Raw genomic sequence first — 15,988 nt, 5'->3', positions numbered from 1 at the left:
CAGGACTCTTTCAGGCCGAGATCAATTGACTTAGTGTTTGTGAGAGATACCATAAAGTGGCTGGTGAGGTCTTCACAGTATTTAGAATCATAGAGTTTGGTATAAAAATCAGAGCAGTATTTAGCTATCTTTTTGGGATCGTCTGTGATGTTTCCGTCAATGTTTAGTTTTTGTATAGTATTAAGTTTGCCATGAGATTTTTCAAGCCGGAAAAAATAGGCAGTATTCTGTTCTCCTTCCTCCATCCACCTCCTTCTACTTCTAATAAAAGCCCCCTCAGCTTTCATCCTATATAAATCATCTAATTTAAGTTGTAACTGTATTAAGAGATGAGATTCACTTTCAGATAAGTTAGCTCTGTTTTTTTGTGTCAAAGCCGTTATTTCTGAGATAATGTTTTCTTCTTCAGCTTTTTTTGCTTTAACAACTGAACTACTGTATGTCCTCAAAAATTTTGATAGTTCGAATTTTAAAAGTTCCCAGTTAGTGCAAAACTTATTTTCAAGTAAGGCTTTTTGCCAGTAATGATCAATTAAAGATCGGATGGTCTTAGAAGCAGCTTCATGTTTAAGAATAGAGCTGTTTAATTTCCAGTAAGAATTCCTACGACAGGTACGAGGGTTTAGAAGGATTTGTATTGATATTGCTTTATGGTCAGTAAGAGGAGTTGGAATAATATTGACAGTAATGACATTTTTGTCAAATCCATTGGAAATCAGCCAAAAATCTATTCTTGACAAACTAGTGTTAGTTTTATTATTCCAAGTATATAAGGACATTCCAGGATTTTTTTCTCTCCATATGTCAATCAAATCAAATTTATGCATGAACTGTATTAGAGTAGATGCTAATGAGGGATTAGAGCGCGGAGGCCACCTATCTTTGAGACCGTTAAGAGCAATGTTAAAATCACCGCCCATTATTATCTTTGCGCTTGGATATTTAGAGAGCCAATATAGGAAACGAGATTCTAAAACTCCGAATAGGGTATCATTTTCACTTTTTGAATTGTATCCATATATGTTAACTAAGAAAATTATGGTATCATTGGTATTAATAATTATAATAAGAAAGTGACCTTTAGTATCAGCTTCACTGTGCAAGATTTTCCCATTGAAGGAATTATTTAAAACAGCTGTACCTGCTGCTCTTTCTGAACAATGAGATAACCAGATGTCATTGCCCCATTGGGCCTTCCAAAAAGTTGTATCGTTCTTAAGCGAGTGTGTCTCCTGAAAGAAAGCGAAATCAGTTTTTTGTTGTTTTGCAAATAAAAATAAAGCTTTTCTTTTAACGTTTTGTCTTAACCCCCTGACATTATGAGAAACAACAGTGAAAGACAATGTAACAAAAAAAAATATACTAAGAACAAGAACTATAGAAAGATAGTTTCAAGTAACGAAGAGAAAAAAAAATCTATCCCTGAGAATTTAAAAATGTACCTATTAACATATAAACCAGTGTTAAACATACCATCAATGAGGTAGAACATATAGAAGTTTAGCAACACGTAAACTTTTAATCCAGAAAAGGACAAGAAGTTAAGTGGGAAGAGATAAAGGTCCAAAATTGTCCTTTGAATTTTAACGCTCCTCCCTTAAAACTTTAGCCATACTTGTGATAACGAGCCCTTGTATTGTCTGTTGTCTTCAGTGTTTTACAACCTGTAAAGGCACTTCTGTTCCTCCTCATTCTTCTTCAATTTTCTTTGTCAATCATCCTGAGTGAAGTTGCGTTGAGTTCAGCGACCTTTTAACTGTGAGTGGATCCACCACTGGATGGGGTATTAGCCTGCAAACCATCACTATTCTCTGGGCGTGTTTCTTTTCCATCGATGATAACACGGGTGCCTGCAAAGTGAGCCTTTTTCCCATTTTTCCTTGCCGCTTCAATCATTGGCCACAGCTTGTTGCGTATTGCCTTGTCTTCAGCTGTTAGATCTTCAGTAAATCTCAGCTTGTGGTTTTTGAGGTATTCGCTCTTTTTTGCCACTCTCCACAGAAGATCTCTTGTGGATCTGTTTGTGAAGCGGATGATGGTGGTTCTTGGCTGGTTTTGGGAACTCTGGTATTTCCCTAGGCGATGTGTAATGTCAATATTATCTGTAATTTTCTGCTGAGAACCAGGCAACATAGAACAGCAAATGTTGATAACTTTGGCCTTGATGTCTTCTGGGTTGTCTTCAGGGATGCCGTGAAGTCTGAGGTTCCATCTGCGAGTATAACGTTCTGCTTCATTGACCTTTTGCTGCAAGTCTGCAATCTGTTGTTCATATTTTACGCTAGCAGCCTGGACTTCCTTCATGTTAGATTTAAGAGATTCAACTTCAGCAAAAGCAAAATCAACTGATTTTTTAAGGGCATCAATGCTCATCGCATTCTTAGTAATCATGCCTTCCAAGTTGTCGGCGCGCACATTGATTGCAGTGAGGATGCTAGCTTGTAGATCAGCTAAAGACATCTCTGCCTTTTGTTTTTTCTCTCTTGGTTTGACTGGAGTATCCGTGGCAGATGGCGGCAGAGGAACCAGACCACCCTCACCATCGAGCTGGGTCTGCAGACCTGTGCAGTCATAGTCATGGTCCATATTGACCGAAGAAGGATGGGAAGAAGTCCTGGACGTAGCGTCAGCGGAGGAACGCCGAGCCTTGTTCACGTCAAGGGGCACGCCAAAAATCATTCCTTCTTGGTAGGCAACTTCTTTATTCTTGTCTTTGCGCTTTGTTCCTTTATCGCTTAGCATGGTCAAGTTTAGTTAAGTTCGGTACAGTCACTCCGTTGTTTCTTTAGATTAGCCTTGACTTGTTTTTAGCTTAGCTTAAGCTTAGCTGTTTATCGTCCGCCGTGGGGAAAAAATATCCTTTTATAAATTGTGGGACAAGCGTCCCAAAACTCCGGGAGGTTGTTTAAACACTGCTTGTAGACATTTATAGCCGCATAGTAAAACTCACATAGCAGGAGTAAGGGATAGAGATCCAAAAATGCTCAGCTGCGATAACAAGAGTCTGCCTCGGTCGCCATCTTGGTCGAACCGTTCCCGCCGTTATGCGAGTAGTTTGGTGATGTCGAACAATAAAGCAAGTTCTGTTTCTGTGTCCGACACTCCGCCTCCGACTCCTTTTCTCCGGCGCTACAGTTTCATTATTTATAGTTTTGTGGCGGAAAGAAGCCGATTTTACCTCAATCTTGAGCTCTGCTCAGCGAAGTGTTGATCACAAACGTCTCTCTCTTGGTTAGCAAGATAAGCTAAGATGAGATGAGATAAAATACGCCGAGAAGTTTCAACGTGGACGAGACAACTCCAACCGGACACGAAGACAGCACGAATGAGGTTTTTGTCCACTAAAGAACTGATAAGGGGTGTCTGATGTCGAGGATTCACATTTGGTCCAAATTCAGGACGATTTGCTGAAGAATGATCATCTCTTCTCCCGCAAAGAGAGAAATGAAAGTTGTATTACCCATGATCCTTTGCGACCAAACTATTTAAAGCGACAAGCTCCCCAATCGAGGAACAAAGTTGAACAGCACGAGGAACGCGAACCACTAGACAACCAGGGACTAATCCAGACTGTCCTGAAACGGGTCAGTCGTGGCTCAGCATCCGTTCTTGCTGCAGCCACAAGCTTTCGACCAATGACGAAGAATAGAATAAAAACTGGACTGCGCACTGCCTCCAACATTGGTTCCGCCATGTTCAACAGGCTCTGACTTCCGGTCAGGGCAAAAAAAGCGTGGTAAAAATTACAAACATTGTTTTGGAAAACGATGCGATAAGTCAATATACTTGGGATGTTTTGGATCTATAGAGACATTAATATAACCTGGGATGTTTTGGATCTATGGAGACATTAATATAACCTAAACATTTGCAGCATGCCGAGGAAGGTTTAAAAGATACAGTGACACATATTGTAATGATATATTTTCCACATGGTGAAAATTTACACTTTGCAGCCGCTTGCACAGTTTTGACAGCAGACAGCGCAACAAGAATTAACCATATGGACACACAAAAAAAGCTAAACCTAACGTATTCCAATTAAATTCGCTGTTATTATGTTTCGCAATGTACAATTGTAAGGATTTCAAAAATTGTCAACTTCCACGTGAAATAGTACCCAAAGAATTGTCTTGCCCTGACCGGAAAATGAAGCCGAATTACCACGTGAAAGGGGTTTGTGCGTCGTCCAGATTTTATTCTACGTCATTGCTTTAGACTTTCAACTTTTGTGGCAGTTTCGACCAAGATGTGATCGCATCCTGGTTTGTACCCAGCGTTGTTTCCGGCGCAACGCTCGTTGAAGTCTGGCTCCACCGTGTAAAATTTCACAAAATCATTCGTTGTTACCGATCCGCCCTTCTATGACACATACTATGCTTTTATTGTCACATCGAGCCCAACTGGTACGGAAGGCTGCACAATCCAGGCAGAGATAACTGCGTTGATTGGCTCCGAGTTCATGCGGCTTATCCCTACAGCCTACAGCGTCTTTCCACCTTTAAATTGTCCTTTTGCTTTTAAAGAAAAGACCATTGGACTTCATTTACTGGAGTTGATGGATTATCAGTTGAACTATTATGAAATAGTGGCACTTTTGAGTTGAATACCGTTTGTCAAAAGTGTATGCGGGGCAGTCAAATATCCCGCTTCAGTCTTTTAAAGAAGTAAATATTTGAAAACACATGCCAAAAATGCTGCAGTATGACTGTTTAGTCTTCATAGAGTAGAACCTCCATGAGAGCAGGTAGCTTTTCCTGCTACCCAACGGGTTGTACCCCAGGACTGAAACCCACCTGTTTAGTCGAATGACACGTGATTGCTCACAAGCTCTTGCAAAAGTTCCAAGACACAGGTGTCCAATCCTAAGGCCCGACGCAGACGCAAAGTTCCAAGGCCCACGCGAAGTTTCAAGACACAGGTGTCCAATCCTAAGGCCCGTGGGCCAGATCCACGCAAAGGCAAATAGTGTGAGTGAAGGCAAATCGTGTAAGTGTGAGTCAACTTCCATGATGCGTGTTCAAATCTGGACCAAAATTTAAAATTGTCAAATTATAAAGGAGATATTGGAAACATCTTTGTGTTACCAAACTTCAACAGAAGTTGAACCCCCCTTTGTTCATTACAAAACATATAATAAAAAATTTATCACACAAAGTTGTCACCCTGATTTCCGAAAACTTGTTCATAAAGTTTATATGTAAATAAGAAGAGATTTTTATGATTTCACAGTCAGCGGTTGTCTGAGGGGAAACCGGAGCTACAATGTGGCCCTGCTCGAAGAGCTTTTCTTCGGGAACATTCAGTCTCAATTGTGAGTGAGTAGACATTTCACACAGTTTCTTTTTGTAAAATGTATTTTTATTTTACTTGAACTTTTGCACTCCCTCAATCCTCATTTATTAAATTACCTTTTTCTGAGCATAGAAAAACAACAATTACTTTTCTTAACACGAAAATACGTCTTATAGCACGACGCCCAAAGTTTTGAACGATACCGTTAAACATTTAGAAGCTGATAATAAACGAAGGTACGTGGAAATACTCGAGACGCTTAGAGGCATAGAGGACTCATATTTAATGCCGAAGTCGATGTTTTCGCAGATAAGAAGTTGGACTGTTAATTCACTTCTGCTTGTTTTGGACAACTGGATATAATTTGAGATTGAGAAGAATATTTCCTACCTGAAATGAAGCGATCGCTACACAGGTGTGTGTGTATTTTGGTTGTGCACTATCCATCATGTTTAATTGCTGAAATCCATCAATCTTTTCTGGTCTTTTCAGCTGGTATTCCATAGAATGATCTCTTTAAATGATCTCTGTCTCGTCTATTGTGACAACCAACAAGACAACATGTCTCGGGCAATTTGAAAAATCTGCTCTGGTGCAACGGCTCCCGCCGTGCAGAGCAACCGGGTTTGACCGGCAATATGGCGCCATGCAAACACTGACGTCACGTGCACGAGCTCGATTCATGTCTTCCGATGCCGCAATGGATTGTGGGTCTCCATTTACTGCCTGAAATGTTCATATTTTGTCATGTATTTGCAAAGAGTTTCTTTTACTCTCGCGTCTGTTCATTCTCGCCTGTCGTGATTGTGGTTGTTCACGTCCTCATGATGACACCGTCGCTTGACACAGCGTGCGCGCGTATGGGTCGCGTGCTCGAGCCGGCACAAGGCATACTTACCTGGCAGGGGCGAAACCATGATCATGAAGGTGGTTCACCCAGGGTGAGGCTCAGCCATTGCACTCCGGTCGTGCTGACCCCTGCGAATTCCCCAAATGTGGGAATCTCGACTGCACAATTTCTGGTAGTGGGGGACTGCGTTCGCGCTCTCCCCTGATCAAAGGTGAAAATCAATATCAACAAATTGAATGTTGCTCATGTATTTTGAGCATTGTGTGTTCACATTTAGGTGTAAATTTATTGAGTCTGGTCATATGACGTCAGTCAGTTTTCATGGATACACTGAGATGTCTGAATCAGATTGTCGAAAAGCTTTCATCGCCGATTAAAATTTAAAAAATCATTCAAGTGCCCCCTCGTTGTTAACAATCCGCCCTTCTGCAACATAAACTATGCGGTATTGTCACATCAAGCCCAACTGGCACGGAGAGGCTGCACAATGCAGGCAGATAAAACTGCGTTGATTGGCTCAGAGTTCATGCGGCTTATCCCTACAATCCTTTGCGGCAAAACGGCTTGACAAACTCGATAAAGAACGAGAAGCCTGAATGTCTTTCCTCCTTTAGATTGTCCTTTTGCCTTTAAAGAAGAGACTATTGGACTTCATTAACTGTAGTTGATGGATTATCAGTTGAACTATTATACTTTTGAGTTGAATACCGTTTGTCATACGTGTATGCGGGGCAGTCAAATAACCCGCTTCAGCCCGTCAGTGGCAGTGAACTCTTGTTTCTCTTCAAATCGCATAAATCTTTCGCCTTTTACTAAAGATTTCCGTGGGGAGGAACAACAAGAGTCTATCTCAATTTTTTGATGCTCTGCGTCAGCGGAGCTCTTCTAATTCTGTGAAATGTTAACTCTTGATATGCATATTTGTAGGGAACAGTAGCCTGTTGCACTTTTAGAAAGCCGCATTTGGAGTATAATGATATTATTCTTGTGTAATGAAACTATTTTTTGTAAATTCAAAACGGACGAACGATCAATCTTACTGTGACAATTTAGTCCAACGTCCTTCCATTTTCTGAACCGTTTGTCCTGTCGGTACACCCCAAACTGCATGTTTTAATAATAATATCGGAGGAAGTTGGAATATGCAAAGAAAACTCACCCGTGCAAGGGGAGAACATGCAAACTCCACTCAGGACGGTCACAGCTGAGATTCAAACCCAGATCTATGGAGTAGTTGTAATTTAACATGATCATGTTTAGTCGAATTACGGCAGTATTAGCAATTGCGTTTGTTGTCCATTGTAATTCATCCCACATGACATTGCGCAGTCAGTAAAAATGCTGATTCAGTAGCTTCATAAGTCTAAAAATGGACCTGTTAACACAATGACATCTTTTAACATGAAGAAAATCCATAAAAAGCAGTTTAAGGTATTCCTTGATTTCAGTTGCTATCTTAATGAGTTCTGCATGAGGAGAAGCGTTCATGCGAACGTCCATTCATCTTCTTTGCTGCTTATCCTCACGAGGGTCAACGGGGAGGGCTGGAGCCTATCCCGGCTGTCAATGGACAGGAGGCAACAGAGTCTCAATTTAATCTTGCATGTTTTTGTGATGTGGAAGGAAACTGGAGTTCGGGGTGTTCCCCACCACTTGACTAAGGATGGCTGGGATAGGCTCCAGTTCTCCTGTGACCCTTGTGAGGATATTCGGCTCTTTGAAGGCTAAATGGTCATAGTACGGGATTTTGAGTATGAAAAAATGTTTCATCTTACTCTCAGACATTCTAAAACTGTTACTGGCTACGCGCTTGTAGAACCGAACATTCACCAATGTAACTTAATATATTTCTTAAAATAGTAGCTTCTGTGATGGTGGCAATTAATTTTCACAGAATTAGAAGAGCTCTGCACACCCAGAGCATCAAAAAATTGTGATAGACTCTTGTCGTTCCTCCCCACAGAAATCTTTAGTAAAAGGCGAAAAGTTTATGCGATTTTGACGAAAAACAAGAGTTAACTGCCATTGATGGCCTGAAGCAGGTTATTTGACTGCCCCGCATACACTTTTGACAAACGGTATACAACTCAAAAGTGCCAATAGTTCAGAATAATTCAACTGATAATCCATCAACTACAGTTAATGAAGTCCAATAGTCTCTTCTTTAAAGGTAAAAGGGCAATCTAAAGGAGGAAAGAGACCCAAAAATGGAGACCCCCCCAAAAAGAAGTCACTCAAGCAAGCCAGGAGTTGAACCAAGAATGTGCTGATCTGAAGTCAGACACATTATCCATTGCACCACTAGCCCTACAGAAACCTCACACCTTCTGGAAGCCCATGTGGACAATTTTCTCTGTCCCACCGTCAAATCGCAGCATCAAAAAAGGCGACTGAGGGGCTTTATACCTGCAGTGACCCGGAATTGAACAAGGATTGCATGTTAACAACGCAGAGAACTAACCACTATGCAAGCACAGCTGTGGAAACTGCGGGGTTGGAATTTGGTCTACCTTATTCTGTTCCCTGGGCCACCCTGGCTTAATCAATATATATCTGTCAGAAATTTGGTCTGTACTCTTGGAAGGACTACTTTTATTTCACGTAGTGCTTCACCAGCGTATTTCGGGAAGAGTTAACATTTCAGGGATATCAGGCCGAGGTAATATGCAAGGTTTCTTGGTAGTCACGGTGAGATATGTCTTTCCTTTACACTTAGCCTTTTTTGGCTTACCAAGTCGAATTAAAAATCCTTCATGTTGCCAGAACTGAAAACATGTCAAGCTCACATGACCAGTTTTAATTCTACATGCTAAAGTTTATTGAGAAAAACCCAGCCATAATCCAACCTGTCAACCATCCCCTCCACTCGTTTCGGGAGTACCAAGATGGCGGCCAACTGGCTTCAACCAATGGCGAGGTATGTATGAGCGATCTCGGTTTTTTTTTTTTTTTTTTTTTGGTCAGTGGGGAGAACCCGAGCAAAAACTGCAAAGCCTTGAAGTCCCTTTGAATATCGGGTCTGGTCGGAGCAGGAACCGAAGTCACAGGGAAAAGGGTGCCACACACGGTGAGTGAAGTGACCAGGCTTCGTCAGGCACCCCAGGAGGAGAGCCCCTCGTGGGATACCACGGGAAAGTATTTGGTCTTCATCCAGTAGTGAAAGTTATACTAGCCTTACACGCATGAGGTCCGTGTTTGAAACACGACTGTTCGACTTTTTTGTTTTTCATAAAGAGCCCAACGGGAAAAAGGAAGCACTTGACAACTCCCCGTCGGGGAATCGAACCCCGGTCTTCCGCGTGACAGGCGGAGATACTGTCCACTATACTAACGAGGAATTGTTTATATTGCGTTGTTTTAATCCATAGCTTCTCATGACGTGAGCTGCTCTACTAATATTTGATTGGTTTTGAGGAACTGAGAAGTTTGGCCATTCAGTGTTTCCGTTTTCCTCAGTCTCATGCTTTTGACTGCTCGTGTTTCGGCTTGCCACTCATGACAAAACACGCAGCTCCCGTGTAACTCAAACAGAGATAAGCGTTCCCGTGGTGAACAAGGAACGGTGAATCAGCTGGAAAAGCGTTGGCCTCACTGTTCTGAGGTCCTCGGTTCAATCCCGGACCTCCCCCGTGTGGCGTTTGTGTGATCTCCCCATGCCTGTGTGGGTTTTCTCCAGGGATTCCGGTTTCCTCCCACATCCCAAAAACATGCAACATTAATTGGAGATTCTAAATTGCGCCTAGGTGTATTATGTAGGACTTGATTTTAATATCCTTCTGTTCATGCATATTTCACCTCCGATGAGGCTCTGTGGGATGTTCAAATAAGTGATGGCACCCTCTGGGTTATTAAGTGGGTTTCCTTCCATCATCAAGTGTTTCGCTGATAGTCCCACGACACTCTCAAGAGGGATCAGCAGTGAATCCCATCGTCCCAGGTTCACCTCGTAGGTGCCATCAACTCTCCTGAAGGCCCAATTGGGTTCTTTCCTCTTTATCCACACCCACTGGCTGGCCTTTTCCACCGTCTTGGAGAGATCTCTGACTGCCTGCCGATGGGCCTTCCCTCAGACTCCCAAGTCTTTGAGGAGCCTGGATGTTGAGGAGGCTCTAAATCCTCTGCAGTTAACTTCCACTGGGTGTACCTCTGCCCTGTGTAAGAATATTTAACAAAGCTGATGAAATAATTTCCCCCCAAATTAAAAAGTTTAACACCAAATACTGTGGGAAAGTTATTATTTATAAATAAAAATTACGAAAAAATTCTCTTGAAAGCACTTGTATTTTGTTCATATCGTAACAGAAGCACATTCACACCATTTTCTTGAACAAATAGCCATAGAATTCTCAACACTGTTGACCTCTTGGGCTTCTCTACCACTTGATGGCGCCATAGAGCAAATACCGCAACATTTTACCCATTGCGATATTTCACGACGGGTTCAAGCCCAACCCAAGCCCATCTCGAGGATTGTCACTGTCCCATGCAAATTTCAACCACAAGGACTAAAAAAATTAACTTCACAGATTCATCCCTTCCGTGACCTGGATTTGAATCAGGGTTGCTCCGGCCACACCACAGAGTACTAACCACTATAAGATCACCGTTGTTGAAAGCTGGCAAGGTTGTCTTTCTAAATCTGTCAACATGGCAACAAGGTTGAAACCCTGCAGGATGCTGAGTCAGCACCAGTGAAACTGAAAGGTTTTATCTCCATTATCATAATCAAATGAATCATCTCAACATTTTACTGCATTCCTAAAAATATTCTTCAATATTTGATCCAGAGTACAACCACTTTTATGCTCGAATCTTGGATCGTGATGAAAATCAAAATTCATGTCACTCCCCACATTATCATATTGCTTTATTTCATAAATAAACATTGAAACTCTTAATTTTATCAACAATTACAGCAATGAGTATATTCTTCAATTAAATATTAACACTGCAATAACTGTCCTGTAACTGCAATAATGTTCGTGACAAAATATAAAAAATATGGAAATTCAGACAAAGATGTATAAATTGGGGGTGGCATGGTGGATCAGCTGGAAAAGCGTTGGCCTCACAGTTCTGAGGTCCCGGGTTCAATCCTGGACGCTCCTGTGTGGAGTTTGCATGTTCTCCCCATGCCTGCATGGGTTTTCTCCGGGCACTCGGGTTTCCTCCTACATCCAAAAACATGCAACGTTAATTGGACACTCTGAATTGCCCCTAGGTGTGACTGTGAGTGTGGCTGTTTGTCTCAAGGTGCCATGCGATTGGCTGGCAACCAGTTGAGCCTCCTGCCTCCTACCCATTGAAAGCTTGGATATGCTCCAGCACTCGCCATGACGCTTTTGAGGATAAGCGGCTAAGTCTACCACCCCATATTCCAGTCAATCACTTGGTTATTTGATGTTGACGTTGTTGTTTTTGTTTCGTGTTTTGCCTCAAGAACTTATCTGGACCTTAAAAAAGAAAACATCTTGGTTGAGTTTCCAAACTCGGCCTTGTTCGAATTGGCATGAAAGTATGTCATACTTTGCTGTCATCTATCATTGCACCACATGAACAACAAAAAACATGCCAATCACTTATTTAGTTTGTGGAAAAATCCATTTATTTAGGTGTCATCATTAAAATCACAAAAACACGGCGGGCGAGTGCCCCATCCTCTCAGGCCTCATACATGCACCCAAAAACTGTCAACACTCATCACCAAAATTTATGCAGACATCTCAAGTCTTGGCAACTTTCTCTGAACCTCTGAAAATATTACAATAATCAGCCAGATATTTCAGTTTATATGGATCAAATAAGATCAGCTGCAGTTTTGGGACATGAAGTGACACGAGTTCAATCCCTGTCATGGGTCATCCGACGTTATGACAGCCAGCCAAATCATCTCAGGCTCATCTGAACATGGCACTCTACATTGACAGATGTGTTTTGGAATTCTGATCCGTTCTTTCTTTGTTCTAACAGTGTACTTGTTTCTCTCTTCCACACTTACTCACAGTACAAAGGCCTGTGCTTGTTCGAGTTCGAGATTGGGAAATGCTGTTCTCACCATTTGTCTTGGGCATTTTCCGTCAGTGTCATTGTCTATGATCAGCTCAATAACATTAGATCCAATGATTGTTCGGCCAAGCTTGTCACCTTTCATTACGAGAGGAGGGACTTTCACTGAAGTGCTGGGAGCTTCCCCTGAAGCTAAACTAAAGGTGACCTCTACCCAGCCCACATACAGCATGTTCTCTCCATTGGCTGTTACTGTGTCTAAAGGGCCCACCCTGTCCAAAATTTCTGAAATGTCTCTGAGTTTTGTGTCTGGCAGGGACATTTCTATCCATACCTCATCAATAATTGTCACTTGCGAGCCAGAGTCCCACAAAGCTTGAACCTCTTGACCTTGAATTATACATTAAATTTGGCACTTCTTACCAACTAGCGGAGCTACTCAGGGGTTTCTCTCTCTTGGTGACGCAGTGTTCACAGGCACACACGATGGGCAAGAGCAGTTATTTCTGTGGACTTTCCAATTATTAGTTTGACAAAATTTAGAGCAGTAAAGAACCATTTTACATTTAGCACATTGCTTCAATCTTTGAGTCTGTTTTCGGGAGTGTAGACAGTGTTGGGACATTACTTGGTCACTGGTCACTCCCTGTCCTGTGCAAGGGGCCTCGTTTCGTTGAACGACTCACCTCCAAACTGCCTCTGCTGTGCCCTCATGCAACATCTTGCTAGGTAGCGGAAACAGTGTGTGTAGAATTCATCTGTTCCTTGTAGTTGGCTGTTAAGACACTTCTTCATTTGTCCACGGTTTGGTGGTGGAAAGCTATGTTGTGGGACAAACCTTTGGTGATATTGGATGGCTCCTTCTTGCTTTGCCGGGCCTGTTGAGGGCCACTATTTCTGGGGTAAGTTCTGTTTTTGCATTGGTGATTGTTGAGGTTGAGAGACGTGTGGTGGAGCAATGTATTGGGGCTGCCATGGTTGTGGAATGTATGGGAGTTGTGGTTGAAATTGTTGGGAGCTGTACTGAGGCCGAGGCTGGCTCTGTGTAGTGATGTACTGAAGCTGCGGCAACTGCTGCTGGTGCTGCTGCATGGATTGTCTTATTTGAAACACCTCATCTTTAAGATTTCGCAACATGGCCATCTTGGATCTCATCTCTTCCAGCTGAGAGGCAACTGTGGGGGATAATTTAGTCGAGCTTTAGTGGCTTTTTAGGAAGATTACTTGACTGAACTGAATGACAACTGGCAGCCCGTGGAGGTCCCACTAACTTCTTCTTGTGCTGTCTCTCTGTCTCATAGGCACATGCTCTGTTGACCTTCTCCATCAGGGCTGTCCCTCTGTTCACGATAAGGCTGTCGGTCACATTTTATATTGTAGTTCTGCAGGCCACTTAACACCGTATGGAGAAACATATGTTGTACTAGATCTGGATCGTATTTCAAACCTGACTCAGCCTCTTGCGATGTGAACAGAATTTTCTGTTTTAGGCCAGGGGTTCGAATGAGAAAGTTTTGTAGTGTTTCTGTGATGCCCTGGACTTCAGAGGGCAGTTGCTCTTAAAACTCTGTGGCAGTCTTTTCCTGAGAGTGGGATCGGAGGATTCTTTTGAGGGTGGGGAGCGTTAGATTGACTTTCCCCTCTAAATAGCTACGATGTTGCATGCCGGGAGTAATTGCTCGTTTAACGGCATCAACAATTTCGAGTTCTGGAAACCCTTTATTTCGCCACGTTCAATTTGACGGGCTAAACATGAAAAGGTCAGACGATCTTTCTGCCATGGCTCTCCGATTTGCCCAAATATTGTAAAGTCTTTGTGCCACACAGCACGGAGGAAATTCTGGTGTGTGCTCCGTGTTAGCATGCTAGGGCCAGTGGTTTGAATTTCTCTGTTTGCAGGCTCTTTGTTATTCTGTTTCTGTTTGGCAGCCAACTGAAGTTGCAAAGTCTCAATCTCCTTCTGTAATCTTTCTTCTTCTTCCTGTGTTTGTTTCTGTTTTAGAGCAACGGCTCTGCGAAGATTGGCAATTTCATCCTTAAATCTGAGCAAGTCAGCCATTCCGTTGTCCTCCAGCTCTTCAAGTTTCTCCCTCTGTATGTAATTTGAAATTAATTTGATGAGAGCTCTTCGACTTTTACCAGTCACAAGTTCTAAATCTTTCCCTGTGATGACTAAAAAGTCCCATATTTCAGCCAATATTTCCCAAGACAGATCACATATCTCTCTTATTCTCTCAACCTGTAGTTTTTCTGCCTCCGATGAAAATTAAGCCATCTTTGTGCAGTGTGGTGGTGGATGGTGCGGCATGATGCCTTTTCACCTTTAGAACGTGAGAGCAGCTCCCCTGGTATGTAGAAATACCTCAGCTCACTTTCTCCGTGTTCACTGATCGTCAGGACACCACTGTTGCTGGTTCGCCACGCTGCTGATGATGGTTAGTTTAGAAGAGACATGACAGCCGGTGACTTCTTTAACAGGAAGAAGGACATCCACGCTGCACATATCCCGGACGAGCCCCCGAAATGTAGCGCTCCTCTGCGGAAGGAGCAAAGTGAAGAGAAATGAATTCACAACACGGTGTCTTCCTCTTGAGGACACAATGTGCGCTGAGGAGAGAACACACACTCTGTTGAGGACTGAGACAGCACCAATCGATCATCGAGTACTCAGGCACACCAATCGACATCCGATTCGCTGATCAACGAGAAACAACATTCCTTTCCACTTCTTTGGTATAACAGAAAATAATAAAGCTCAGGAAAAAGAAAAGGTACTTTGCAATACTTAAGCTTCACAGAAAAGATGAAAAGAAAAAAAACATTTAACACAAAGAAACACTCATCTCACTACACCCTGAGATTGGCTTGCAACCGGTTCAGGGTGTACACTGCCTCCTGCACGATGACAGCTGGGATACGTTGCAGCACTCCAGTAACCCTCATGAGGATAAGCATCTTGGAATTTGACTCCATTTCACTAATCACACACAGAAGCAATGTTCTCAAAGTTATTTATTTCTGTGAAACATGGCCTAAATATATATTTAGCCAACAAAAATCCCCCAGTGATCTGTATGAGGATAAGCAGGACACAAAATGGATGTTAGGATAATGAAAAAGATGTCTAGGAGTTTTTATTTGCAGTTGCCAAAAACAGGAGTGCTCACTGCATGGATTGCAATTGAACAGTCGACATGAAGGTAGAATTGGTAGATTACATGACATCGCAGAACTTAAAAAAAAAAAAACCTCATCCTTTCATCCTGTCGCTTGATTGATATCCTGTATACAACAATAATAGATCATCTCAGTGGCCCAGCTTCATTGGTGCCCTGTGAAAGAATATACAACAAAGCTAGGGAACTATCTTCCCAAAGAATGAAGCCATTTAAAACCAAAGACTCTGGGAAAGTTAGTATTTCTAAATAAAAGGAAAAAAAAATTAATTTTCCTTCGGATGTGTGTGCTTTTTTTTTTTTTTTACAAATAGCAACAGAAGCACATTCAAACCATTTTCTTCTCAACACTGTTGACCTCGTGGGCTTCCCGACCACTTGATGATGCCAAAGCACCATAAAGCTTTGGACTGTGTGGAAATTAATTGGCTGCAAGGCTTCATTTGGGCAGGCATGTTATCCATTGCACCATTTGCCTCACGGTGGCTTAAAGCCCTACCCAAGCCCATCTTAAGGACTGTCACTTTCCCACGCAAATTTCAAACCTCAGGACTAAAGAAATTAACTCCTGGAATTTGGTCCTGCTGTGACTCGAATTTGAACCAGGGTTGCTGCAGCCACAACGCAGAGGACTAACCACTATATCATCACACAGGTGTGG

At 42.3% G+C, this 15,988-nt stretch overlaps 4 non-coding genes across 4 annotated transcripts; 2 read left to right on the top strand and 2 right to left on the bottom strand.

Moving 5' to 3' along the window:
• Nucleotides 1-6,185: 6,185 nt before the first annotated feature.
• On the top strand, nt 6,186-6,349 carry LOC133494053 (U1 spliceosomal RNA). Its single transcript, XR_009793260.1, has one exon. It is a non-coding gene; the product is annotated as a U1 spliceosomal RNA (small nuclear RNA).
• A 564-nt stretch (nt 6,350-6,913) lies between these two features.
• On the top strand, nt 6,914-7,027 carry LOC133494011 (U5 spliceosomal RNA). Its single transcript, XR_009793240.1, has one exon. It is a non-coding gene; the product is annotated as a U5 spliceosomal RNA (small nuclear RNA).
• Nucleotides 7,028-8,048: 1,021 nt separating this feature from the next.
• LOC133494019 (U5 spliceosomal RNA) lies at nt 8,049-8,163 on the bottom strand. The gene has a single exon (XR_009793248.1). It is a non-coding gene; the product is annotated as a U5 spliceosomal RNA (small nuclear RNA).
• Nucleotides 8,164-9,410: 1,247 nt separating this feature from the next.
• On the bottom strand, nt 9,411-9,482 carry trnad-guc (transfer RNA aspartic acid (anticodon GUC)). Its single transcript has one exon. It is a non-coding gene; the product is annotated as a tRNA-Asp (tRNA).
• Nucleotides 9,483-15,988: the final 6,506 nt, after the last annotated feature.

This window comes from Syngnathoides biaculeatus, chromosome 20 (genome assembly GCF_019802595.1).
Source record: "Syngnathoides biaculeatus isolate LvHL_M chromosome 20, ASM1980259v1, whole genome shotgun sequence".
In the NCBI taxonomy this organism is placed as follows: domain Eukaryota; kingdom Metazoa; phylum Chordata; class Actinopteri; order Syngnathiformes; family Syngnathidae; genus Syngnathoides; species Syngnathoides biaculeatus.
This window is presented reverse-complemented; position numbering and strand designations above follow the sequence as displayed.